At 42.5% G+C, this 27,855-nt stretch overlaps 2 long non-coding RNA genes across 2 annotated transcripts; both read right to left on the bottom strand.

Annotated features, from left to right (window-relative positions):
- Positions 1-1,828: 1,828 nt before the first annotated feature.
- Positions 1,829-5,081, bottom strand: LOC112218155. The gene is made up of 2 exons (XR_002948591.2): positions 5,040-5,081; positions 1,829-4,879 (listed from the first exon to the last, which is right to left on the bottom strand). It is a non-coding gene; the product is annotated as an uncharacterized LOC112218155 (long non-coding RNA).
- Positions 5,082-6,077: 996 nt separating this feature from the next.
- LOC112218156 lies at positions 6,078-27,811 on the bottom strand. The gene is made up of 4 exons (XR_002948592.2): positions 24,215-27,811; positions 10,771-10,795; positions 6,448-6,478; positions 6,078-6,157 (listed from the first exon to the last, which is right to left on the bottom strand). It is a non-coding gene; the product is annotated as an uncharacterized LOC112218156 (long non-coding RNA).
- Positions 27,812-27,855: the final 44 nt, after the last annotated feature.

Raw genomic sequence — 27,855 nt, 5'->3', positions numbered from 1 at the left:
GATGCACCTGAGCTCAGTTTCGAGTCTCATAACAAAGTGTCTGAATACTAATGTCAATAAGGTATTTCAGTTCTTTATTTTTAATAAATTTACAAACATTTCAAAAAAACTGTTTTTGATTTCTTATTATGGGTTATTGTGTGTAGATTGATGAGAAATTGTTTTTATGTAATCAATTTTAGAATAATGCTGTAACGTAACAAATTGTGGAAAAGTCAAGGGTTTGAATACTTTCCGAATGCACTGTATACAACAGAGAAAAGGGAAAAGGGGGCAATGCCACTGTTGATAGGAGATTTCAGCAGGAGGCAAAGCAGGTGTGATCTGGTCGTGACCAGATGTACATATGATGTAATTAGGGACGTGTGCTGCTTCATGTAGCTACCCCTCATACACACACAAACACGCATGCGCACACTCTCGCGCACACACACACACACACACACACACACACACTCCACAGTCTTATCAACGTCAGCCACACCAGTGGTGACTCACCAGCCTGTAGACTATCTATCCCAATATAAAGATGTTGTACTGTCACATACACCGGATAGGTGCAGTAAAATGTGTTGTTTTACAGGGTCAGCCAGAGTAATACGGCACCCCTGGAGCAAATTAGGTGCCTTGCTCAAGAACACATCGGCTTACTTGCTTCATCAACAATGAACGGCATAAATAAATGTCAAAACATGCTAATCAGTGGTTAGAATGGTCCCGGATAGCCTTGGTCAGATTCCTCTTTCTATTAATGTTAGACTGTGTGAATGTGATCTACATTTTCACACTGTGAAAGAAAAGTTGATTTCATAGGAAGTCTTCCGATTTCATAGGAAGGTTTGGCCTGCTGGATGTGCTCACTGCTCTCCTGTTGATAACGTATGTGTCCCAAATGCAACCTTATCGCCTATATAGTGAACTACGTTTTGAGTCTGCATGGTCAAAAGCGGTGCACTATTAGCCTGTAGGGAATAGGGTGCTATTTGGGAGGCAGCCAAACACGGTCGGTTGTGATCTCATTAGCCGCTGCTGGGAAGAGCAGTCTACTATCTGGTGCTGCTGAAGATAAAACTGAAACGACAGGTCATATGATATTTATGATGCAGCAGACAGCAACTGAACCGGGGCTAGTTGAGATTTGTACCGGCAGGCCTACGATCAATGAAACAATACATTCTTTGTTTCTTTATATAGATAAACACAGCTTTGACTATCTCATTCACAGCCATGTAACACTAGAAGCCAGGGCAATAGGGCACTGTAGTCTTTATCTTTCTATCTAACTTTTTGTGTATTTGCGTACTGTATGTGTGTGTGCACGTGCATGCATGTGAGTGTGTTTGCAGGCACATCCTCTGGCAGTAAACTACTAGTCAATAATCTTGCTCTCTGTCCCACAATTGTCTCATTAATTAAGATGGCACTACAATATTGCTTTCATACTAACAGAAGCATTTGTGGTACTCAAAGCGAATAATATGACTTCAGTTTGAAAAACATACCTCCCTGGAGGGCAAATCCAGGAAGAGTGGAAAGAGAAATGCAGGGGGGGAAAAAAACACCTCCTCTTCCGCCTCTCTCTCTTCTCCTGTCTCCCTCCTCCTCCATCTACTCCCTATACCGTCAATTACCGAGCTGGAAGAAAGATTTGATACTGCTTGAGGGACTTCGTTCAATAATGACAAATGTTCCTCAAAGCAATGCTTCATTTATCTTCTTGGTCTGTAATGCCACTAAGAATGGATGTATTGTAACCCCTGAAGCATGGTCATATTGACTGGAAGAGACAAATCCATTTCATAAAGACTACAATCAAGAACTACAGCGGTGCAGACAATAGAAAATACTTTAATCATAAATAGATCAGTGATAGGACAAGTAATACAGGGCATGTCGGGTTATAAACAAGAATGACTCTCTAAAGCAGCTGTGGTCCTTCTTACTGTGTTTGAGGGTGTACTGAGTATACACAAAGTGACCCGGAACAAGTTAGGAGCATCAGTGATTAGGAACAGTATCTCATACAGTAGTAAATAGCATAAAAGGTCATCAATTGGTTCTCAAGTGATCATCTACAGTGGTTTTCTCATGTGTTTTCTCCTTTCCCAAATGTATTATGGACACATGTACACAAGGAGATACATCCAGAATAAGAAGCCTCCAGCACATCTGCTTTAGCCTCAAATTACTCCAAAGTAATCGATTCCCCTGTTGTCGTAATCATGTGCAGCACCATGAACAGTATACCAGTGAGTCTTCCATGAGCTATATGCTAATATAAAATGGGTGGTTAGAGCCCTGAATGCTGATTGGCTGACAGCAGTGGTATACCAGACGTATACCACGGGTATGACAAAACATTTATTTTTACTGCTCTAATTACGTTTGTAACCTGTATAGAATAGCAATAAGGTAACTCGGGGGCTTGTGGTATATGGCCAATATACCGCCCCCCTCATGCCTTAATGCTTAAAGGAACCACAACACAGTAAAAAAAGACCAGGGTTCCATGGACGTTGCTTTTTTAACACAATTTCTCATACCTTTTCTCCATCCTCCCAAGAGCTACATTCATTCCGTACACAACTAGCTATGCTTGGCTATCAACTCCTGTGTTGATCATCTGTAGCAACTTTTCCTTTCCCAGAGGGGCTTTTGAATACCTTTTTTTCATCCTCTTCCCTCCCAGTCTTCCTAATTGAATAAAGCAGGATTAGCCTAGTGACATTCACCCTTGTGTTAGAGTACAAGGGCGGTGGCAGGGTAGCCTAGTGGTTAGAGCGTTGGACTAGTAACCGGAAGGTTGCAAGTTCAAATCCCCGAGTTGACGTTCTGCCCCTGAACAGGCAGTTAACCCACTGTTCCTAGGCTGTCATTGAAAATAAGAATTTGTTCTTAACTGACTTGCCTAGTTAAATAAAGGTAAAAAGTGTGGAGGAGTTGGCCAGAACAGATGAAAAGGCGGCCACAGACGGCCAATTAATTTCAACAACGTTGATTCAACTAGTGTTTGCCCAGTGGGAACAGCGTTGCACTGTGAAAGCCAAAGACCAGAGGATTCTGATGGAGCCTCAACAGAAAGGAAATGTAGACATCAATGAAAAGGGGTGGTAGCCGTGTAGTGGCAGAGCAAAAACTGTGGGGTGCTCTTTAAATCGGTACACATCGCATTCATAAGCGGCCTGACACAGATTACTGAATAGAGTAGCCAGGGAGAGTAATCTACATTTATATTCCATATACACACACCCCCTCCCTATTCTTATATTCTTATCTCAAACCAGGTAGTGTGGAGTAGAGAATATATAATAGGACTGATGTATTGAAGAGAACAAAACATCTCTTGAATCTCAAGTGTGTGAGCATGGTTAGCATGGCCCACTTCCCTGTTCGTCTGTGGTCGTGAAGATGCTGTATGTACATTCATACATTCCTTAAATCACGAACAGGAACTGCATGTAGATTAATGACATTGGATGGATTCTCTATTCCCTTCAGACTTCTAATTCATGCTCTGGGGGGAGATATTGTGGCGTGTGAATATGCTGCCAGTGTTATGGTTTCCAACTATTCACTGATACAGTTGTTCATAATGAGACATATAGATTCAAATATATGTTTAGGCAAACCTTTGGTAAACATTGTAGTTCAGATTATTTTTGACTGATTATCTTTCCAATTAAATGTTATAATAAAATGTGTACATTTAGTTTTCAAAAGGAATCATTTTAGAAATTTAGAAATAGAAAAGACAACATTTTACAAATTGCAGTTGGAGAGTTTAACTCTTCGTAAAAAAACAACGAGTTCTGGATGGTGACGCAGCTGCTAAAATGGCCAACAAGAGCTACTGTATGTGGAACACTGAGATCAGCTGCTGGAACCTGGAGTAATAATGCATGTATTGTTAACAATCTGATGACGTCAGATCTCAGATCAGTTCAGACCTTTGTGGGTAAAGAAACGTAAGAGTAGTATCCTCAATGCATCTTTAGCCCCACCCAGACTGACGATGTCATGTTAGCATGATTCACAGGTTAAATGACAACACAACACTTAATAACCTCAGACATGAATGACGCACACAACAGATGCTCGCTACAGTACAGTCAGGCTACAGTACCAGCCAGTACACCCACAGGAGGTCCCCCATCCGTTTGGTACCAAAAGTTACAAGTAGGTCCATTTGTATTTAGACAGTAAATGCAAGTGGTTTAAAAAGCAATAGCAGCAACCAACTACAAAATAACACAACACAATCTCCACATGGGTTATAGAATGTTGTTTTCATGAATCTCAGAAATTATTTACAGTATCTGATACTGAACAAAACATGAAAACTGGGTGACCTAAAATACTCCATAATCATAAAAGTGAATAGCACTGCTTGTGTTTGAGCCACTGTGTGGGTCCACTATCCCTCCCACCACATAAAACATCTATCTACACCAGCACTTGGATGAAATGTTTACAGAGCCGGTCGAGGAGGTGTCTCAGTGTGACTGGGCTGTGTGTGTCACATCTCTTCCTAAACACAAGGAGCTCGTCCAGAACATTGCCCCGGATTCCATAATGTTGGTCCCAATATCCGCAGTCGTCCCGTACCCACCCGACTTCTCTGCTGCTGCCCGGCTTCCTGTGAGGGTCAGAAAGGGCAAAGAATCCTCAGACAAAGGCATCCATTGAGGGTCTACTCGGTGCCACTCTGAGGCAGTTTCCTCAGGACCCAAGCAGGCTGACCTCATATCTGCCTGATTCCCCAGGGTCTTTCAGTCTGTCTCACTCTTACGGAGGCAGGGATGTGAAGATGAGTCAGTAATCCTCCTCTCAACGTAGGAATGTAATGTCTCTGTATGTTCTGAATATTGTAGCTACAGTCCTGAAAAGAATAATAGCACATAGCCATATACAGAGGTCAACCACCAGGTTACGTAAGATGTTTTTGAGTAGAAAATCAAGAATCAATGCAGGCTGTCACTCAATTGCAGTATTATCATGTCAAGAAGATAGAATGAAGGGATGTGTAAATGGTTGTCTACCTGTGATGCATGTCAATGATTCCCTTCTATATCTGTTAGTCTACAGAGAAAAAGAGAGACGGCAAAATTAGAAACATTAGGAAAATTGTGAACATTAGTTTTGTGTCAAATGCCATTGTGTTGTCTACATCAACCCTTTATATTATTCAAACACACACACACACACACACACACACACACACACACACACCTCCCCCTTATGGAAATCTACACTACCAAGAATTCACAGCCTCTGGTTTCCAGTCTCTCTTTCTAATAAGGACACAGATGCCACACTACTGGCATCAGATGTCTCACAACTCCTAAACCATCATCAGCCATATGTTCTGAAGACTCCCCGTGGCTGTTTTTGCTCATCAAACAACCTTATAGACTTCTGCTGTTATTTCTGCATCTCATAACCAACAACAAGGTCAATAGAAGCTGACAGTCGACTCTACACACCAAGGTCCTTGGCTGATTATCTTTTAACTCATGTTTAGGGCACGCACGCACGCACGCACACACACACACACACACACAGATTCAGAGATTAGTGACCTTCCCAAAGGGCTCTATAGAAAAATGTTCATGTTCACAGCCATCACACACACAATGAACTTTCCCCCTCTACTCCCTTTACAACTGAGACCAACTTTGTCTGAAGGCGACGTGGGGTTTTCTTTGAACACGGAGAACAAAAACTAGAAAGATGTAGTCTTCAAGGGACTTTTATGTACAGTATTTCCTTTTTTGCTTGATGTTGTCTCTTTTACTGTAGCAGGGCGTTACATACAGCCATGGTTAATCGAAGGACAGCGATTGGAGGTTGTACTGAAATCACATAATGGAGGAATCAATTAGTCTATTCTGGGGAGGGGTGTGTCCATGTCCAGGAGGGGTAGATCATCTGATATGTCCCGTACAGTCAACACAAGTAGAAAACTTGACAACTACGTTACAACCAATTGTATTGCAATGACTATCCACTGATGACCATCCTGTCCAATTTTCCTCACTACACAGACGCTGCACAGTATACATAGTTGTCATATTTACTTTTATCTGTGGACTTGGACTGGCTGCCTGCAACGGTGGTCATGTCAGATGGTAGACCTACGTACACCCCGCCATAGTTCCTGAGGGAGTAGGGAAAAGGGTCAAAGGTCACATCAAAGAGCACATGACTCTAAGCCTATGTACTTTGGCTCCCACCAAACAACAGGGCATCCTGTGAGTTAGCACTGCAGTGTGTGGGTGTGTACAGTATGTAAACAAAACACATTAGGGAAGCAGCAGTCCAGGGGACTACTCTAATCCAACCATCTAATGACTGTAGGAACACACATGGTTTGAATTGTGTTTGGGATCAACCTTCTCAGAGCAGGAGGAAAACAGTGAGGAGTAAGATGAGAGGACAAGCACTTACCTTCTTTTCTCATCGTCTGGTGAGGACTCATCTGTCCTGATTGAGACAAGAATCACAGATCAGCTCACAGGACTTGATACAATGCTCAGTGCTCAAACACATTGTACAGTCGTGGCCCAAGGTTTTGAGAATGACACAAATATTAATTTCCAGTTTGATGCTTCAGTGTCTTTAGATATTTTTGTCAGATGTTACTATGGAATACTGAAGTATAATTACAAGCATTTCATAAGTGTTAAAGGCTTTTATTGGCAATTACATGAAGTTGATGCAAAGAGTCAATATTTGCAGTGTTGACCCTTCTTTTTCAAGACCTCTGCAATCCGCCCTGGTATGCTGTCAATTAACTTCTGGGCCTCTTGAGGATTGACCACAAGTTCTCAATGGGATTAAGGTCTGGGGAGTTTCCTGGCCATGGACCCAAAATATTGATGTTTTGTTTCCCGAGCCACTTAATTATCACTTTTGCCTTATGGCAAGGTGCTCCATAATGCTGGAAAAGGCATTGTTTGTCACCAAAATATTCCTGGATGGTTGGGAGAAGTTGCTCTCGGAGGATGTGTTGGTACCATTCTTATTCATGGCTGTGTTCTTAGGCAAAATTGTGAGTGAGCCCACTCCCTTGGCTGAGAAGCAACCCCACACATAAATGGTCTCAAGATGCTTTACTGCTGGCATCACACAGGACTAATGGTAGCGCTCACCTTGTCTTCTCCAGACAAGCTTTCTTCCGGATGCCCCAAACAATCAGAAAGGGGATTCGAAATGACTTTACCCCAGTCCTCAGCAGTCCAATCCCTGTACCTTTTGCAGAATATCAGTCTGTCCCTGATGTTTTTTTTCTGGAGAGAAGTGGCTTCTTTTCTGCCCTTCTTGACACCAGGCCATCCTCCAAAAGTCTTTGCCTCACTGTGCATGCAGATGCACTCACACCTGCCTGCTGCCATTCCTGAGCAAGCTCTGTACTGGTGGTGCCCCGATCCCGTAGCTGAATCAAGTTTAGGCTACGGTCCTGGCGCTTGCTGGACTTTCTTGGGCGCCCTGAAGCCTTCTTCACAACAATTGAACCGCTCTCCTTGAAGTTCTTGATGATCCGATAAATGATTGATTTAGGTGCAATCTTACTGGCAGCAATATCCTTGCCTGTGAAGTCCTTTTTGTGCAAATCAATGATGACGGCACATGTTTCCTTGCAGGTAACCATGGTTGACAGAGGAAGAACAATGATTCCAAGCACCACCCTCCTTTTGAAACTTCCAGTCTGATATTCTAAGTCAATCAGCATGACAGAGTGATCTCCAGCCTTGTCCTCGTCAACACTCACACCTGTGTTAACAAGAGAATCACTGACATGATGTCAGCTGGTCCTTTTGTGGCAGGGCTGAAATGCCGTGGAAATCTTTTATGGGGATTCAGTTCATTTGCATGGCAAAGAAGGACTTTGCAATGAATTGCAATTCATCTGATCACTCTTCATAACATTCTGGAGTATATGCAAATTGCCATCATACAAACTGAGGCAGCAGACTGTGAAAATTTATATTTGTGTCATTCTCAAAGCTTTTGGCCACGACTGTACATAACACCCAACATGACACAAACAAATGATTGACATATAGTTGACATGGATGACTTGGTTATGAGCTGGGCAAGACTTGGTATGGCACTGTGAGGGCACTGATCAAAAGGAACCAACAATGTGGATGGTTTCCACCTACAATGAATGTAGGTTAAATGGGTAGTGGACTATGTCATGTACATTGTCACATTTACCTTTCTTCTCTGTCCATAGAAGAGGCATGAAAAAACAAGTGTATACATGAACTGCCAGTCAAAGTGTGTGTGTGTGTTGCAGGACTAGAGGTGTGTTGTGTTGCAGTGCTGAACCCCAACCACTGACTGGCTGTGGTTGGCAGTGTGCTGCTGTCAGTCCCCATTGGTCCTCGATTAAGCACTGTAGCTGCTCAGATGTTTATCAGAAAGTACACACACACACACACACACACACACACACACACACACACACACACACACACACACACACACACAAAGTGATTCAAGAAAATGTTTTGGAAATGGGTGCCTGCTCTCCCTTCCCACACCATGATGATGGAGGTGGCTCACCGTGCCTATTGAAGACCTATGTTCCCTTTATAACATAATTCATGCAATTTGCCTTGAATGGAAAATGGCTGTTGCTTTGATTTACTGAACAGGGCTAATTCATTGTAATAGCAGTTCTGGAACATGTATTCATTTCTCTACACATTAATATTCTATAGGAAAAATATTTGAAGGCCTTGATACAAAAGACTGAACATTTTAATTTGATTACATGACAGTAGGCGTTTTGAGGTCTTGCAATGTAATATCCATAAGACCAGTGTAAAAGCCCATTTTGAACTTAGTCAGATTACATTTCTCTATATCTTTCTCTACCATTACTAATACTAAATCAGTGTTTCTAATGACAACCAAATAGGTTTATGCCATACAGGAAAACTCATGCTTTGTATTAGAGGTTGACCGATTAATTAGGGCCAATTTCAAGTTTTCATAACAATCGGAAATCTGTATTTTTGGACACCGATTTGGCTGATTTATTTTAATTCTTCTTTTTTTTACACCATTATTTAACTAGGCAAGTCAGTTAAGAACACATTCTTATTTTCAATGACGGCCTAGGAATGAACGGTGGGTTAACTGCCTTGTTCAGGGGCAGAACGACAGATTTTTACCTTGTCTGCTAGGGGATTCAATCTCTTAACCTTACGGTTAACTAGTCCAACGCTCTAACCACCTGCTTTACATTGCACTCCACGAGGAGACTGCCTGTTACGCGAATGCAGTAAGCCAAGGTAAGTTGCTAGCTAGCATTAAATTTATCTTGTAAAAAACAATCAATCAATCATAATCACTAGTTAACTACACATGGTTGATGATATGTTTATCAAGAGTGTCCTGCGTTGCATATAATCGATGCAGTGCAAATTCGCGTAACACGACTGTCGTTGCTCCAACATGTACCTAACCATAAACATCAACGCCTTTCTTAAAATCAATACACAGAAGTATACATTTTTAAACCTGCATATTTAGCTAAAAGAAATCCAGGTTACCAGGCAATATTAACCAGGTGTAATTGTGTCACTTCTCTTGCGTTCATTGCACGCAGAGTCAGGGTATATGCAACAGTTTGGGCCACCTGGCTCGTTGCGAAGTAATTTGCCAGAATTTTACGTAATTATGACATAACATGGAAGGTTGTGCAATGTAACAGGAATATTTAGACTTATGGATGCCACCCGTTAGATAAAATACGTAACGGTTCCGTATTTCACTGAAAGAATAAACATTTTGTTTTTGAAATGATAGTTTCCGGATTCGACCATATTAATGACCAAAGGCTCGTATTTCTATGTGTTATTATGTTATAATTAAGACTGATTTGATAGAGCAGTCTGACTGAGTGATGGTAGGCACCGGCAGGCTCGTAAGCATTCATTCAAACAGCACTTTCGTGCGTTTTGCCAGCAGCACTTCACAATGCTTCAAGCATTGAGCTGTTTACAACTTCAAGCCTATCAACTCCTGAGATTAGGCTGGTGTAACCGATGTGAAATGGCTAGCTAGTTAGCGGGCTGGGCGCCAATTAGCGTTTCAAACGTCACTCACTCTGAGACATGGAGTAGTTGTTCCCCTAGCTCTGCATGGGTAACGCTGCTTTGAGGGTGGCTGTTGTCGATATAGGAAGCTATAGTGTTACACTGGCAATACTAAAGTGCCTATAAGAACATCCAATAGTCAAAGGTATATGAAATACAAATCGTATAGAGAGAAATAGTCCTATAATTACTACAACCTAAAACTTCTTACCTGGGAATATTGAAGACTGATGTTAAAAGGAACCACCAGCTTTCATATGTTCTCATGTTCTGTGCAAGGAACTTAAATGTTAGCTTTCTTACATGGCACATATTGCACTTTTACTTTCTTCTCCAACACTTTGTTTATGCATTATTTAAACCAAATTGAACATGTTACATTATTTATTTGAGGCTAAATTGATTTTATTGATGTATTAAGTTAAAATATGTGTTCATTCAGTATTGTTGTAATTGTCATTATTACAAATAAATAAATAAAACAAAATCGGCCGATTAATCGGTATCCGCTTTTTTGGGGGCCCTCCAATAATCGGTATATGAATCGGCATTGAAAATGCATAAATCGGTCGACCTCTACTTTGTATCCCTCCCTCCCAGGAAGGCAATACCTTGCTGAGTCTATGAAACCGTGCTATGAGACTGTTGCTGTACTTACAAATCTTTGGAGGTTTCTGCAGGTCCTGTGAACACAAGGAAGAGAAAAAGAAAATCATTACACAATTCTCATTATTTTGTTCTGGATGGTAGATAATGTGTGGATTACAGTAGAAATGTACTTTTTACCCAGTAAGTGTGGGGGGGGTTGAGGTGGTCTTGTCTCACAGCAAACGACCACTCCACACCCATCACATCGAACCAACCATTACTTATCCATTGACACAGTGTCTGTCGCTCCTCTTTGTACTCGGTGTGGTTTATTTATAGGGACCAGTGCATTACATGCAGAAACATAAAACATGACAAACTCTGTCTTTGAATCATTATTACAACTTATTTTTTTTAAATAATAAAAAAAATGGAAAGAAAGAAAACAACCCAACTAAGTGACCAAATGCCTGCAACCCAGCAGTTGGGTCAACCAAACCACCCAGCGGTTGGGTCAACCAAACAACCCAGCGGTTGGGTCAACCAAACAACCCAGCGGTTGGGTCAACCAAACAACCCAGCGGTTGGGTCAACCAAACCACCCAGCGGTTGGGTCAACCAAACCACCCAGCGGTTGGGTCAACCAAACCACCCAGCGGTTGGGTCAACCAAACCACCCAGCGGTTGGGTCAACCAAACCACCCAGCGGTTGGGTCAACCAAACAACCCAGCGGTTGGGTCAACCAAACAACCCAGCGGTTGGGTCAACCAAACAACCCAGCGGTTGGGTCAACCAAACAACCCAGCGGTTGGGTCAACCAAACAACCCAGCGGTTGGGTCAACCAAACAACCCAGCATTTTTTAGAGTGGACCTTCAACACTGTTTCTCACCCACAATATAGTCAAACACAGAGCACCCAGAAACAATAACACTTAATCAACGCGCCACTCTACCTTGCTATATCGGAAATGCGGTAAGCTCCATACATCACTTTTATTAACACAACTATCTGACTTAACGGCTCCCTTCCCACTCGTTGAAGATGTTACAGAAGTCAATGAGGCACAGCTTAATGACCACCACTTCAAATCAAATTGTATTTGTCACATGCGCCGAATACAACAGGTGTAGGTAGACCTTACCATGAAATGCTTACTTACAAGCCCGTAACCAACAATGCAGTTCAAGAAATAGAGTTAAGAAAATATTGACTAAATAAACAAAAGTAAAAAAAATTAAATAAAAATGAACAATAAAATAACAATAACAAGGCTATATACAGAGGGTACCGGTACAGAGTCAATGTGCGGGGGTACAGGTAAAGGCCAACTGTAAAGGCTCCTTGAATTGCCTGGTCAAAAGGACAGAAAGAGCGCTGAGGGTGATGTGGGCTGACTGGGCTCTTAGTGCGTCCTGTAATTTGACAGGAGTTATTGGCGGATTTCGAGTTGCACTCCAGAGCTCTCCTGGGTAGACTGTATGGACACCTGACCCTAATCACCAACTTCACACTGAGAGGGGCCTTGACATGGATGTGTAGGTAGGCCATGTAGGGCAGAGATAAGTAGTGGAGACAGGTAGAGATCACAACGCAGCCAGGACTGGCTCTGAGAGAGAGGAGGGAGAGATATGGGTGGACGGGCCCAGAGGAAGAGAAGGGATAGAGAGAGTTGGACAGGCTCTGAGGGAGGAGGGCTAAGGAGGGATGGATGGACCTGGATGGATGTCAGATATATTTTCCTCTGTATTATGGAGGTTGTCAGAGAAATGTAGAGATCACAACAAAGCCAGCATTGGCTCTGGGGGACAGGAGAGATAGAGAGGGCTGGACCTTAGAGAGGGTTGGACCTTGATGGATGTCATGTATACTCTGTATCAAAAATGTCTAACCTTGATAAGCAAGGGTCAAATCAACCAACAGCCTGCAGTGGACTTCAGGTAGATGTCAGGTAGATAGTGTCATGTAGCTATGGTCATACATCATCTAGCTTAATAAACTCCGAAAAAAAAGAAACGTCCCTTTTTCAGGACCCTGTCTTTCAAAGATCATTCGTAAAAATCCAAATAACTTCACAGATCTTCATTGTAAAGGGTTTAAACACTGTTTCCCATGCTTGTTCAATGAACCATAAACAATTAATGAACATGCACCTGTGGAACGGTCGTTAAGACACTAACAGCTTACAGACGATAGGCAATTAAGGACACAGTTATGAAAACTTAGGACATTAAAGAGGCCTTTCTACTCACTCTGAAAAACACCAAAAGAAAGATGCCCAAGGTCCCTGCTCATCTGTGTGAAAGTGCCTTAGGCATGCTGCAAGGAGGCATGAGGACTGCAGATGTGGCAAGGGCAATACATTTCAATATCTGTACTGTGAGACGCCTACGACAGTGCTACAGGAAGGAAAGCTGATCGCCCTCGTAGTGGCAGACCACGTGTAACAACACCTGCACAGGATCAGTATATCCGATACATCACATGCAGGAGAGGTACAGGATGGCAACAACAACTGCCTGAGTTAAACCCTGCCTTTCTAAGGTCTTCGAAAGCCAAGTTAACAAAACAGATCACCGACCATTTCGAATCCCCCATACCTTCTCCGCTATGTAATCTGGTTTCCGAGCTGATCATGGGTGCACCTCAGCCACGCTCAAGGTCCTAAACGATATCATAACCGCCAACGATAAGAGACAATACTGTGCAGCTGTATTCATAGACCTGGCCAAAGCTTTCGACTCTGTCAATCACCACATTCTTATCGGCAGACTCAAAATCCTTGGTTTCTCAAATGACTGCCTTGCCTGGTTCACCAACTACTTCTCAGACAGAGTTCAGTGTCTCAAATCGGAGGGCCTGTTGTCCGGACCTCTGGCAGTCTCTATGGGAGTGCCACAGGGTTCAATTCTTGGGCCGACTCTTTTCTCTGTATACATCAATGATGTCGCTCTTGCTGCTGGTGATTCTCTGATCCACCTCGACGCAGACGACACCATTCTGTATAATTCTGGCCCTTCTTTGGACACTGTGTTAACTAACCTCCAGTCGAGCTACAATGCCATACAATTCTCCTTCCATGGCCTCCAACTGCTCTTAAATGCAAGTAAAACTATATGCATGCTCTACAACCAATCGCTACCAGGACCTGCCCGCCCGTCCAGCCTCACTACTCTGGACGGTTCGGACTTAGAATATGTGGACATCTACAAATACCTGGGTGTCTGGTTAAACTGTAAACTCTCCTTCCAGACTCACATTAAGCTTCTCCAATCCAAAATTAAATCTAGAATCGGCTTCCTATTTCGCAACAAAGCATCCTTCACTCATGCTGCCAAACATAGTCAGTTTTACGAAGGTATCTTACCGATCCTTGACTTTGGTGATGTCATTTACAAAATAGCCTCCAACACTCTACTCAGAAAATATGATGCAGTCTATCACAGTGCCATACGTTTTGTCACCAAAGCCCCATATTCTACCCACCACTGCGACCTGCATGCTCTCATTGGCTGGCCCTCGCTTCATATTCATCGCCAAACCTACTGGCTACAGGTCATCTATACGTCTTTGCTAGGTAAAGCCCCGCCTTATCTCAGCTCACTGGTCACTCAGCAGCACCCACCCGTAGCATGCGCTCCAGCAGGTATATTTCACAGGTCACCCCCAAAGCCAATTCCTCATTTGGCCGCCTTTCCTTCCAGTTCTCTGCTACCAATGACTGGAACGAATTGCAAAAATCACTGAAGCTAGAGACTCATATTTCGCTCACTAACTTTAAGCACCAGCTGTCAGAGCAGCTCACAGATCACTGCACCTGTACATAGCCCATCCGTAAATAGCCCATCGAACTACCTCATCCCAATACTGTTTTTTTTGCTCCTTTGCACCCCAGTATCTCTACTTGCACAATCATCTACTGCACATCTATCACTCCAGTGTTTAATTGCTAAATTGTAATTATTTCGCCACAATGGCCTATTTATTGCCTTACCTCCCTTATCTTACCTAATTTGCACACACTGTATATAGAGACTTTTTTTTATTGTGTTATTGACTGTATGTTTGTTTATTTATTTATCTTGGCCAGGTCGCAGTTGTAAATGAGAACTTGTTCTCAACTAGCCTACCTGGTTAAATAAAAGGTGAACTAAATCCAATAAGAAAATACACCAGGAACGCACAATCCCTCCATCAGTGCTCAGACAGTCCGAAATAGGCTGAGAGAGGCTGGACTGAGGGCTTGTAGGCCTGTTGTAAGGCAGGTCCTCACCAGACATCACCGTCAACAACATCGCCTATGGGCACAAACCCACCGTCGCTGGACCAGACAGGACTGGCAAAAAGTTATTTTCACTGACAAGTCACGGTTTGTCTCACCAGGGGTGATGGTCGGATTCACGTTTATCGCCAACGGAATGAGCGTTACACCGAGGCCTGTATTCTGGAGCGGGATTGATTTGGAGGTGGAGGGTCCGTCATGGTCTGGGGCGATGTGTCACAGCATCATCGGACAGAGCTTGTTGTCATTGCAGGCAATCTCAACGTTGTGCGTTACAGGGAAGACATCCTCCTCCCTAATATGGTAACCATCCTGCAGGCTCATCCTGACATGACCCTCCAGCATGACAATGCCACCAGCCATACTGCTCGTTCTTTGTGTGATTTCCTGCAAGACAGGAATGTCAGTGTTCTGCCATGGCCAGCGAAGAGCCCGTATCTCATTCCCATTGAACACGTCTGGGACCTGTTGGATCGGAGGGTGAGGGCTAGGGCCATTCCCCCCAGAAATGTCCGGGAACTTGCAGGTGCCTTGGTGGAAGAGTGGGGTAACATCTCACAGCAAGAACTGCCAAATCTGGTGCAGTCCATGAGGAGGAGATTGTTACGCACGCCTCTATGAAGAGGGAACGCAACACCCTGCTACAACTAAACTCTCTGTGAAGCGAAAAAGGTATGGACTGTAGGTGCGAGTAAAAATGACAACAAGCAGAATGTGGTAACGTTTACAAGGACTTTATTCCTTTACACGGTAATATGGGGAAAAGGGGCTGGACGGAACCAAAGCAAAGAAAGTAAATCTCAAAGCCCCCCCCCTCTCCTATCTTACCTGCCTACCCACTACTTACCTAATTTAGCACCACCTGGTGCCCTCACCAAAATACAAGGGGTGGTCCGCCCAGGTCTTACCTAGTGTGCCTAGACAGCGAATATGCTACGGGTATATGTATGCCCGCGGGCCTCTTGCCTAAGCACTCCCTAGGTGCCTTCCCCTTCCCCCCCTGGGAACAAATGAAACAGAATATTAAACAATTTCACAAACTAAGAAACAAAGGACATCAAATAAGTTCTATCTGAGCAACAAACTCACAAAACATACCAACTCTCAGCAATGAACTCCCAGCAAAATCAACCTCTAGCAAAATCTCTCTCTAGCAAAATCTCTCTCTAGCAAAATCTCTCTCTAGCAAAATCTCTACAATGACCTCCCAGCAAATCTCTCTAGCAAATCTACCTCCAGCAAAATCCTCTACAAAAAGAGAAGATCTCCTGAACAGAACACTGGCTTTTATATAGCTTCTGAAGGAATGGGTAATTGGAGACAGCTGTGTCTTGACGAGGGGGCGGGGTCAGCTCTCCAATTTGCCCTGGAGTCGACCAATCAGCTGCTTGAGGGATTTCAGGAAGCCATTTCCTGAAATCAACACATGCAAATACACAAACTACAACACATAATCTGGGGAACGTAACAGAGATGCACTGCAGTACTTAATGCAGCTGGTGGCCACACCAGATACTGACTGTTACTTTTAATTTTGACCCCCCCCACACACACACACACACACTTTGTTCAGGGAAAACATTACTCCATTTATGTTCGTCACGTCTGTGGAACTTGTTCAGTTTATGTCTCAGTTGTTGAATCTTGCTATGTACATACAAACAATTTGTTAATGTTAAGTTTGTTGAAAATAAACGCAGTTGACAGTGAGAGGACACTTCTTTTTTTGCTGAGTTTATGTCACACTGTATACATGTAACTTACATTACAAAATGAATTCCATTCCAATCAAGTTGCCTTCAATCACCTTCCTCAAGTACAACTAAATTCCAAGAAATTGTCAATTCAATTGGCCTTCATTCACCTTCCTCCTCTGTATCACAAAGGATTCTACTTTATTCGGTGAATAATTGAATGTTTTGTATTCACTACTGTGTCCCAAGAATCCGTCATTGTATGCAATGGAATGGTAAATGGTGCCGACAGAGAGGGCTGCCTTGCTTTTAGCTCTTTGGAAACTTTGCAGTATTTTGTGTTATTACATACACCCGGGAAGAACTATTGGATATCAGAGCGGCAGTAACTCATTAGCATTACAACCAGGAATACGACTTTCCAGAAGCAGATCGTTTGTTCGCACCCCCCAGGGCAATTGAACTGATTCCAGAGGCGCGACCCAAAACAACGCCGGTGAAGGAGAGGTACCCGGAGAGGTCTTCTAATCCGACTTAAGAGGCGCGCACACCACCCACCGCTTCCGAGTATATTACTCACTCATGTTCAATCTCTTGATAATAAAGTTGACGAGCTCAGGGTGAGGATTTCTTTCCAGAGAGACATCAGGGATTGTAACATACTCTGTTTCACAGAAGCATGGCTCTCTCAGGATATAGTATCTGAGTCAGTCCAGCCAGCTGGGTTCTCAGTTCATCACGCAGACAGGAATAAATATCTCCATGGGAAGAAGGGGATGTGTGTTTCATGATTAACAACTCATGGTGTAATTGTGATAACATAAAGGAACTCAAGTCCTTTTGTTCACCCGACCTCAATCAAATGCAGACCGTATTATCTCCCAAGATAATTTTCTTTGGTTATAGTCATGGCCATGTATATCCTCCCTCAAGCCGATACCACGTTGATCGTCAAAGAACTTCACTATACTTTATTCAAACTGGAAACCACATATCCTGAGGCTGTATTTATTGTAGGGTACTACAAACCTAATTTGAGAAAAAGGCTGCCAAAGTTCTATCAACACAGACTGGTGTTTGAGGGTACTATTTAATGAAGCTGCCAGTTGAGGACTTGTGAGGCGTCTGTTTCTCAAACTAGACACTAATGTACTTGTCCTCTTGCTCAGTTGCGCACCGGGCCTCCCACTCCTCTTTCTATTCTGGTTAGAGCCAGTTTGAGCTGTTCTGTGAAGGGAGTAGTACACAGCGTTGTACGAGATTTTCAGTTTCTTGGCAATTGCTCGCATGGAATAGCCTTCATTTCTCAGAACAAGAATAGACTGTTGAGTTTTTGAAGAAAAGTCTTTGTTTCTGGCCATTTGGGCCGCTAATCGAACCCACAAATGCTGATGCTCCAGATCATGGGTGTCAAACTCTGGCCCGTGGGCCAAATTTGGCCCGCGGGGTAATTATATTTGGCCCGCGAGACAATACCAAATTCCTACTAGAGCTGGCCCGCCGGTATTATACAGCGCATTCACCACTAATACTACGAATCCCATAATGCTCTGCTGTTTTCGCGCGCCAATCAGGACAGGACCCAGAAACGCTCTCTCCTCTGTGACAGTAGTCATAGCAACATAGACGCTACAACTGTCAGCCAGCTAACCCTTCCCAAAAATGGCGAAAAGAAAGGCAGAAAACAGGAGCTTTCTGGACAAGTGGGAGGCAGAATATCTGTTTACATATGTAAAAGACAAACCTGTTTGTCTTGTTTGGGAGTCAACGTGGCTGTAAGTAAGGAGTACAACATTAGACGACACTATGAAACGAAACACCATGACAAATACAAGGACCTGGACATGACTCAAAGGAGCCAGAAAGTAGAGGAGATGAAAAGAAGTTTGGTTTCACAACAGAATATGTTTAAAAAGCCACATCACAAAGCGAGGCTGCTGTAAAGGCTAGTTATATAGTGGCAGCAGAGATCGCAAAATCAGCCCGGCCCTTTAATGAGGGAGAGTTCATGAAAAAGTGCATGATGAAGGTTTGTGACCTCGTATGCCCAGAGAAAAAACAAGCATTTTCAAACGTGAGCCTGAGCAGGAACACAGTAGCTGATCGCACATGTGATCTTGCCACCAATCTGTATGACCAGCTGATGGAAAAGGGAAAAGATTTTGTTGCGTTCTCCCTCGCTGTGGATGAGAGCTGCGACGCATCTGATACTGCTCAGCTGTCAGTCTTCATCCTTGGAGTGGACTCAAATCTGTGTGTTACGGAGGAGCTATTAGGATTCAAATCAATGCATGGCACAACCACAGGAAAGGAAATCTTTGAGGAGGTTTCCAAATGTGTAACTGAAATAAAGCTGCCGTGGGATAAACTCGTTGGATTAACGACAGATGGAGCGCCAGCGATGTGCGGTAAAAAGCGTGGACTGTTGGGCATGGTTCGGGAGAAGATGCGGGAAGAGAACTGTGCAGGTGAGCTAACTGTTTACCACTGCATCATACATCAGGAAGCACTGTGTGCCAAAGCCCTAAAGATGGAACATGTTATGACCACAGTAACACAGGTAGTTAACTTTATAAGAGCCAAAGGTCTAAATCACCGCCAGTTTAAATCTTTTCTGGAGGAGTGTGGTTCAGAATACGCAGACGTGCCGTATCACACAGAGGTGAGATGGCTAAGCAGAGGAAAAGTACTGAACAGATGTTTCGAGCTGCGTGAGGAAATATGTCAATTCCTGGAAACCAAAGGGAAGGATACAGCAGAGCTCCGGGAGCAAAAGTTCCTGTGTGAGCTGGCCTTTCTCTGTGACATCTCGAGCCATCTCGATGCGCTGAACCTGCAGCTTCAGGGGCGGGGGCGCATCATCACAGACATGTACGCTGCAGTGAGGGCCTTCAAAACTAAACTGTGCCTGTGGAAGAATCAGATGCTGCAAGGAAACCCTTGCCATTTTCCCTGCTGCCAATCCATAAAAGCGCAGATCTCTACCGCCGTGTTCCCATGCGCACAGTTTGCTGAAAAACTCAGTGTTCTCGCCGCTGAGTTTAGCCGGCGATTTGCCGACTTCGATGCCCAGAAATGCAAGTTTGAACTGCTTAGTAATCCCTTCGCAGTTGATGTGGAAAATGCACCAACCAACATCCAAATGGAGCTGATTGAACTCCAGTGCAACGACACGCTGAAGTCAAAGTATGATGCTGTAGGCGCCGCACAGTTTCCACGGTTCATCCCTGACACAATGCCTCAGCTCCGCACCCAAGCTGCTCAGATGCTCTCCATGTTCGGCAGCACTTATCTATGCGAGCAACTTTTCTCCTCGATGAAGATGACCAAAACAACTCACAGGAGACGTCTGACTGATGAACATCTTCGCTCGATACTGAGGATTTCTTCAGCTCAGAGCTTGAGCCCAGACATTGATGAACTAGCATCCAAGAAGAGATGCCAGGTATCTGGCTTGGGCACATCAGATTAGACCAGTGTGCAATAATTAACGTTTTCTTTATGCACTTTTTCTTGCTACAAGGCATGGGCTTGAATGGTTGATTGATTTATTATCATTTTATTTGTAAAATTATTAGCCAGTGGAAAAAGTTTATTTTGGTATTTAAATCAGAAGGCTGCAAATAGAAAAGAGGCATACAATTTTTATTTAAATTTTATTTATTTAATAAATGAATGCCATTGATGTGTTTTTTTCATTTGAAATTCGATTTTGCATGTCTCCACTATTAAATTATATATTGTATGGTAATAAGCGATGCTTGTTCCATATTCAATGTTCAAGTTTTGCTTTTTTGGGTCCATATTAAAAGGTTAATTTGTTCAATGTTGGCCCGTGACTTTGTTCAGGTTTTACATTTTGGCCCACTGGGTATTTGAGTTTGACACCCCTGCTCCAGATACTCAAATAGTCTAAAGGCCAGTTTTATTGTTTCTTTAATCAGAACAACAGTTTTCAGCTGTGCTAACGTAATTGCAAAAGGGCTTCCTAATGATCAATTAGCCTTTTAAAGTGATAAACTTGGATTAGCTAACACAACGTGCCATTGGAACACAGGAGTGACGGTTGCTGATAATGGGCTTCTGTAAGCCTATGTAGACTATATAAAAACTTTTTTTTTTTTTAAATCAGCCGTTTCCAGCTACAATAGTAATTTACAACATTAACAATGTCTACACTGTATTTCTGATCAATTTGATGTTATTTTAATGGACAAAAAAATTTGCTTTTCTTTCAAAAACAAGTACATTTCTCGGTGACCCCAAACTTTTGAACAGTAGTGTATGTTTTCATGGAAAACAAGGACATTTCTAAGTGACCCAAAACTTTTGAAAGGTACTGTATATATTCTTCATTCCATTCCTTTACTTAGATTGTGTGTTTTGGGTATATGTTGTGAAATTGTTAGATATTACTCGTTAGATATACCAATACCATTTGCCAAACACGTGTATGTGACCAATAAATTTGATTTGGAACACTATATAACTTTTGAAAAACAAGGTAACAACACCCCCTCCCCTGTCCTCCATCTTCTCCATAATAACACCACTCTTCGACAAAGCTGTCCACCGAATTATACTCATGTAATTGAAGGAATGGCGGTAGAAAAAATATGAAATATCAAATTCATAGCAAACACCACAATTTTATCCTTAGTTATAGAAGAGGAGGCCAAAGCCTTTATACAGAAACAGTACATGGGGTGTGCCTTAAGACAGAACAGAGTGGCCCATTCACAACCCTTACAAAAGCTTATTCATCATCAAGGCCACTCAGATCTGCTTACACAAGAGGAGGGATGAGGAGCCCAATATCCAGTACGTTTAGAAGGCACTGTCCCATTGAGTCTCTAGACAAACACATGGGTGTGGAATGAAAAACAGAATGGGAATCGAAAGAAAAAACAATTGGGCTACAGGTTGTGAGGAGATTTTAAAACCGACTCACACACATAATACCACTGGTAATTTATCTAACAGCTGTGTTGTGCAACACTGCTGATATGATCACATTTAGGTCTACACTACCGCTTCCGATACTGTTACGGATGGGTGTAGTGTCACCTTAGCCTATTGGAAACCTCAATTTGGACATGTGAAATGTGAAGACCTTTACATTGAAAATTGACAGATGCACTACACTGCCAAAAGTATATGGACACCTACGTGTCGAACATCTCATTCCAAAATCATGGGCATGAATATGGAGTTAGTCCCACTCTCTGCTGCTAAAATAGCCTCCACTCTTCTGGGAAGGCTTTCCACTAGATGTTCAAACATTGCTATGAGGACTAGCTTCCATTCAGCCACAAGAGCATTAGTAAGGTCGGCATTGATGTTGGGCAATTAGGCCTGGCTCGCAGTCGGCATTCCAATTCATACATCCCAAAGGTGTTCGATGGGGTTGAGGTCAGGGCTCTGGGCAGTTCAGTCAAGTTCTTCCACACCGATCTCGACAATACCATTTCTGTAAGTATCTCGCTTTGTTCACGGGGGCATTGACATGCTGAAACACGAAAAGGCCTTCCCCAAACTTTTGCCAGAAAGTTGGAAGCACAGAACCATCTAGAATGCAATTGTATGCTGTAGCGTTAAGATTTCCCTTCACTGGAACTAAGAGCCCTAGCCGAACCATGAAAAACAGCCCCTTATTCCCCCTCCACCAAACTTTACAGTTGGCACTATGCAATCGGGGAGGTAGCATTCTCCTGGCATCCACCAAATCCAGATTCGTCCATCGGACTGCTAGATGGTGAAGCGTGATTCATCCCTCCAGAAAACGCTTTCCCACTGCTCCAGAGTCCAATGGCGGAGAGCTTTACACCACCCCAGCCAACACTTGGCATTGCGCATTGTGATGTCAGGCTTGTTTCCTCCTGCTTGGCCATGGAAACCCATTTCATGATGCTCCCGACGAACATATCTTGTGCTGGCATGGCTCCAGAGGCAGTTTGGAACTCGGTAGGGTGTGTTGCAACCGAGGACAGACGATTTTTACACACTGCGCACTTCAGCGGTCTCATTCTGTGAGCTTGTGAGGCCTACCACTTCACGGCTGAGCCGTTGTTGCTACTAAACATTTCCACTTCACAATAACAGCACTTACAGTTGAACAGGGAAGCTCGAGCAGGGCAGAAATTTGATGAACTGACTTTTGGAAATGTGGCATCCTATGATGGTGCCATGTTGAAAGTCACTACAGCTCTTCAGTATGGGCCATTCTACTGCCAATGTTTGTCGATTTCAAGGCTGTGTGCTCGATTTTATACACCTGTTAGCAACGGGTTTGACTGAAATAGCAGAATCCACCATTTTTAAGGGGTGTCCACATACACTACATGGCCAGAAGTATCTGTGCACACAGTAAAAGAGTGCCAATTCCATTTGATTCTATCCCATTCTGTATATGTAACTAAGCTGTTGAGTTAATAGATCAATAGTTCTGACCTCTAACACACATGCATCATAATGACAGTGTCACATGTCCTCACATGTCCTTGTCCCTGAGCTTGAGAGTGACCTCTAACCATGGGCTTAATGATCCCTCACAGAGACCCTCACACATCTTCCCTTTGTATTACACTCATATGCATAATCATGCTTCTCATCTACTATACAGCTAGACTACTAGTTCACAGTATTTTCCTCCAGGGTCTCCCTTCCAGGAAGTGGAACTAGAGCAAATTCAGAGAAAATAAAACATGAACCTGTTTTTCACATTAGCTGCCTGGGGTTCTGTTAGAGAAGGAGCCTGTCTGGCCTTTGCTGAGGCGCGCGCACACACACACACACACACGCACACACTTGCTCTGATGGTTAGTGAGGTAATTCCACAGGCGCTCTGATTCTATCACCATCATTTTCCGACCACAGCAGCAGCCAGTGATTGCTAAAAAGAAAATGTATTTTTATTCAGTCATTTATTCACTCATTGATTCAGAAAACAGTATATTACTTCAGATACAAAAATGTGTAATGTGTATTAACCTCTCAACCTGAAACATTCACAAGTAGGAGTAAGACCTTAAGGTATTTGCCCAGTGAAATGTATCCTTTTGTGGGCTTTCGATGAATAAAACTAGGATATTGAGTAAGCATTTCAAAATTAGCAGTCACAAGGAGAGCCAGCATCAATCACCTGGAGATACAACAACGGACAACCGATAGCTGCTGAGATGTCAAAGTCCTGTCTTTCTTTCATCCACAACACCCATTGAGAGAACTGGACGCCACAGACTTATTTGAAAACACACACACACAGCCTATAGACTCGTCCTTGAAAGCATTACACGACTATTTCTGTTTTAAATTACTAAAAACTTTGCTGTCTCCTGGTTACCAGGGGTCAAAGTCTGAGCCTAAAAACCCTGAGGCAACCTCTGCACCCAGCCACTGTCAACCCCTGAGATCACCATACACATACGGTACACACCTGGATGCAGAAAACCACTGCATAAAGCACACATACACATAGTGAAAACATGCAACCCTCCGCACCCCCAAACAGCCAGATGATCTGGAACATGAACACTCACCCCCTCCTGAGGTGCTGGCGGCTGAGGAATTGCCACAACCCATTTTACATAGACGCTGCCACTGGGAAGGAGTTGTATTATGTGTCTCAGTCACACTGATTTACTATTTGGTGGTATGCTCCTGCACTCTGTGTCCATCCCCTCTGCAACGCTGAACTGAGTGGTGTGTGTGAAAGCATGGAGATACTGTTATATTCACAGAGGGAGGGGGAGATGGGGAGTGGGGGAGAGAAAGCGAGAAAGATGCTCTGTCCTCACATGATTTGCTATTTTTCTCCACCCTGACAGGGTTGTCCAGGAAACGGGGGAATGGGCAGGAGGGTGTCGAAGAAGCCAGCCAATGGCAAGCTTCAAGTTCGGCAGGGCTTTATAAAGGACGTTCCAGCTTTTATGTATGACTCTCCAAATTCATATGGTAACACATGTTATGCCGCTCTGGATAAGAGTGTTTGCTAAATTACTAAAATATAAATGTTAAAATAAACAAATAAACTGTTTTCACCCCCGCCCCCGGAAACCTCTCTCAAAGCTACGGATCCGGATCACGCATGTTATTTACAGACACATTTCTTTCTACTTAGCTGCTCACACTCCTCCTCTCTTCGTGTTTATCACCTTCTTCCGAACCATTATGATGTCGCCTATGTCTCTGCCTCAGCTGAAATAAAAACCATGTGGCGATTTGAACGAACATTCAATGACATATGTCTGTTATAACGTATATTGCAGTTGCACAAGCAGAATGTCGTCGCTACACATTGCATTGGAGCAAAATTAAACTGCGTTTTGGGTGATGCAAGCTAAGATTTGTAGTTGCTGCCATATCGTCGCTGAAAACTAACACTGTTAATTTGACTGCTTGTCTGCCTCTTGCTTAGCCAATGTTTGCAATAATTATTAGAAAATGACATTAAATCGCTAATTAGACTGCGTGTATGATACCCTGCCTAGATAGCTGCATGGAATGCTGCGTTCATGTGCTAGTCGGAACCATGAAACTTTGACCTATCCGATATAGGTCAAATATTTTAACTGATTGTCGTCGATTTTTAAAAAATTGTTTTGAACATGTATTATTTAGGATACAGTGTATGCTACTGTATCTGTTCAACTGGATTTAAAATACTGGAATTCCTATTTATGACCAAATAATGTAAAAATGTTATTCCCACCACATAATGAACTGTGATGGTAAGGGTAGAATGTGGTGGTAATGACAAAATGTATTAGTTAATTCATTTGTACTTACCTTAAGACCTGAAAAGACACACAAATTACATATACGTATGATCATGTTGAAATTTAACACTTATTTGCTAAATAAGACCATTACATTTTATTGAGTGATTTGATCTCTATTTATGTGATTTACTAAGGTTATTACTGTCTTTAATTATTTATTAATTTATTCTTCTATAAGATACCCTCAAATTCAACCAAGGATAGGACAAGAGCACATACTAACAAAATCAAACAAGATCCTATAGATACCAATAGCATTTATTTATTTAACCTTTATTTAACTAGGTAAGTCAGTTAAGAACAAATTCTTATTTACAATGACGGCCTAACCCGGCAAAACTCAAACCCGAACGACACAAAGAAAGACAAATCAAGAGACAAGAAAGTGGTGAACTGTGAAACCAATCTCACAACTTTCCCAGTGAGAAAAACGGGTAGAAAAAGGAGGCAATGGAAAATGAACCAAAGAAACAGCAGATCAACTATCCAGAGAGGAGTGGTTATGGAGTCATACCTGTCAAGGAACACACCACCACACTCACAGGAAGTCTTACAGCTACCGAATGATGACCTATCTGCCCCTCAAATGTCACCAGAGTCCCCCTCCTATTCAAACTCGGAAACCCCAAGACAGAGAGGCTGTAGAAAAGGTGTAAAAAAAACAGATCCAAAGTCTACAAGGATCTATGTATGGCCAATATGAAGTTGAAGGCCGCGGAAAGAATGTGGAGGGAAATTATTTTTAAAAAGATATAATAGATTGTCAGAAAAGATCAGAATTTTGGATTCCTCCGGTACAAAAACAAAACAACAAATGCGGTCAAAGCCACAGAATCTGAAAAAAATAACATAACACCATCATCTCAGAGCTGAGAGAGAAATACCAGAAGCAACCGAGTGCAAAAGACCCACCAGTGATATCCAAGGTTTTGGCTGGGAAAATACTGAAAAAGTATTGTATGGTGAAAATGGCAAATAGAATATGGATTCTCTGTGAAGACAATGCGGGCAAACAACAAAACGGCCAACTTGTCTGTGGTACTCAAAAAAGAAACATTCGAATGCAATCAGCCCATCAATAGAAGATTAAATAAAACGTTTTTAGGAACGTGATGGTAACAGTCGAGCATCAACAGGAAAAAGGAAAGATTGACAAGACAAAAGAATGAAATGCAGAAGCGATACATGAACGACACACTGGCAAAACTCCATCAGAAGTTCAAGATAGAATTACCAGAATTACCAGAGGTCAAGTGGTCATACACAGAGCTCACCAAAATAAGTCCCTTTTGAATTAAAATGTTTTATGTGAAATGTTATTTCCATGACACTGTCATTACCACAATGCTAAGTCATTACCATCAGGGTACATATATTTTTAGGAAACAGTGTATTAAATTGATTTATGATTTCTCCCATATGTGAACCTTATATGCTTGTTCTTAATCCCTAAAATAATGTCAAATATAAAGATTTTGATGTGGTAAAAACATGTTTTTGAGTATCATCAAGACATATATGGACATTTAGACATGACAATGAATACATATAATTAAGAAAACTTCCAAATTGTAACAAAAATATTATTACCAATACATATCTTTCTTTTCAACTAAAATAGCACATTTTATGACGTTGTGGTGACATTGTACAAATTGCAATTTGTAACATATCATCCGAAATGGATGATGCACATCCACAAATGAATACATACCATATGAAATATAACATATCATACTAAATGTAGTGTCCCAGATTTAGATTTACTATGTTCCATCTACCCCGGAGTCCGGGTTGAGGACAGTTTTCACAATAACAAGTGTGTGTATTGGCAGTAGTTTGTAGGCCTAGTAAACCCCCAAAAACCTGTGTAGGTTACTGATTCCCTTCAAGTTAATCGTTCTTATGGTTTCCCTATGCAAGGCCACAGCAACAACTTTTTTTTTCTGGTGACATGCATGATGTTTCAGGTGTTGTTTTACAATGTCGGCAGTGCATGCTTAGCATCAGATGGAGCTATGTGGTCCAATTCCTTGATAAATACAGAGATGTTTCTCTGCCCTCTCCAAACCTTGAGGGCAGAACCTTCATTAACTCTGGGTGTGCACACGTACATTATGTTAACAGCTTTTGATGAATACAGTACACTCAGTCTTCACCTTTGTGTAGGATTATGAGTAACCTACAAGGATTATTACAGAGCTAGATGCCTTGCAATTTCAAAAGCCAAGACCTCTTCCCATCTCACCACTGGGAATGTGATGACAGAAATAAAAGCTTAAATAAATAATTCTCTCTACTATTATTCTGACATTTCACATTCTTAAAATAAAGTGTTGATCCTAACTGACCTAAGACAGGGCATTTTTACGAGGATTAAATATCAGGAATTGTGAAAA

Source organism: Oncorhynchus tshawytscha, linkage group LG19 (genome assembly GCF_018296145.1).
Source record: "Oncorhynchus tshawytscha isolate Ot180627B linkage group LG19, Otsh_v2.0, whole genome shotgun sequence".
Classification (NCBI taxonomy): Eukaryota; Metazoa; Chordata; class Actinopteri; order Salmoniformes; family Salmonidae; genus Oncorhynchus; species Oncorhynchus tshawytscha.
The sequence above is the reverse complement of the archived record's forward strand: the minus strand, read 5'-3'. Positions and strand labels throughout refer to the sequence as shown.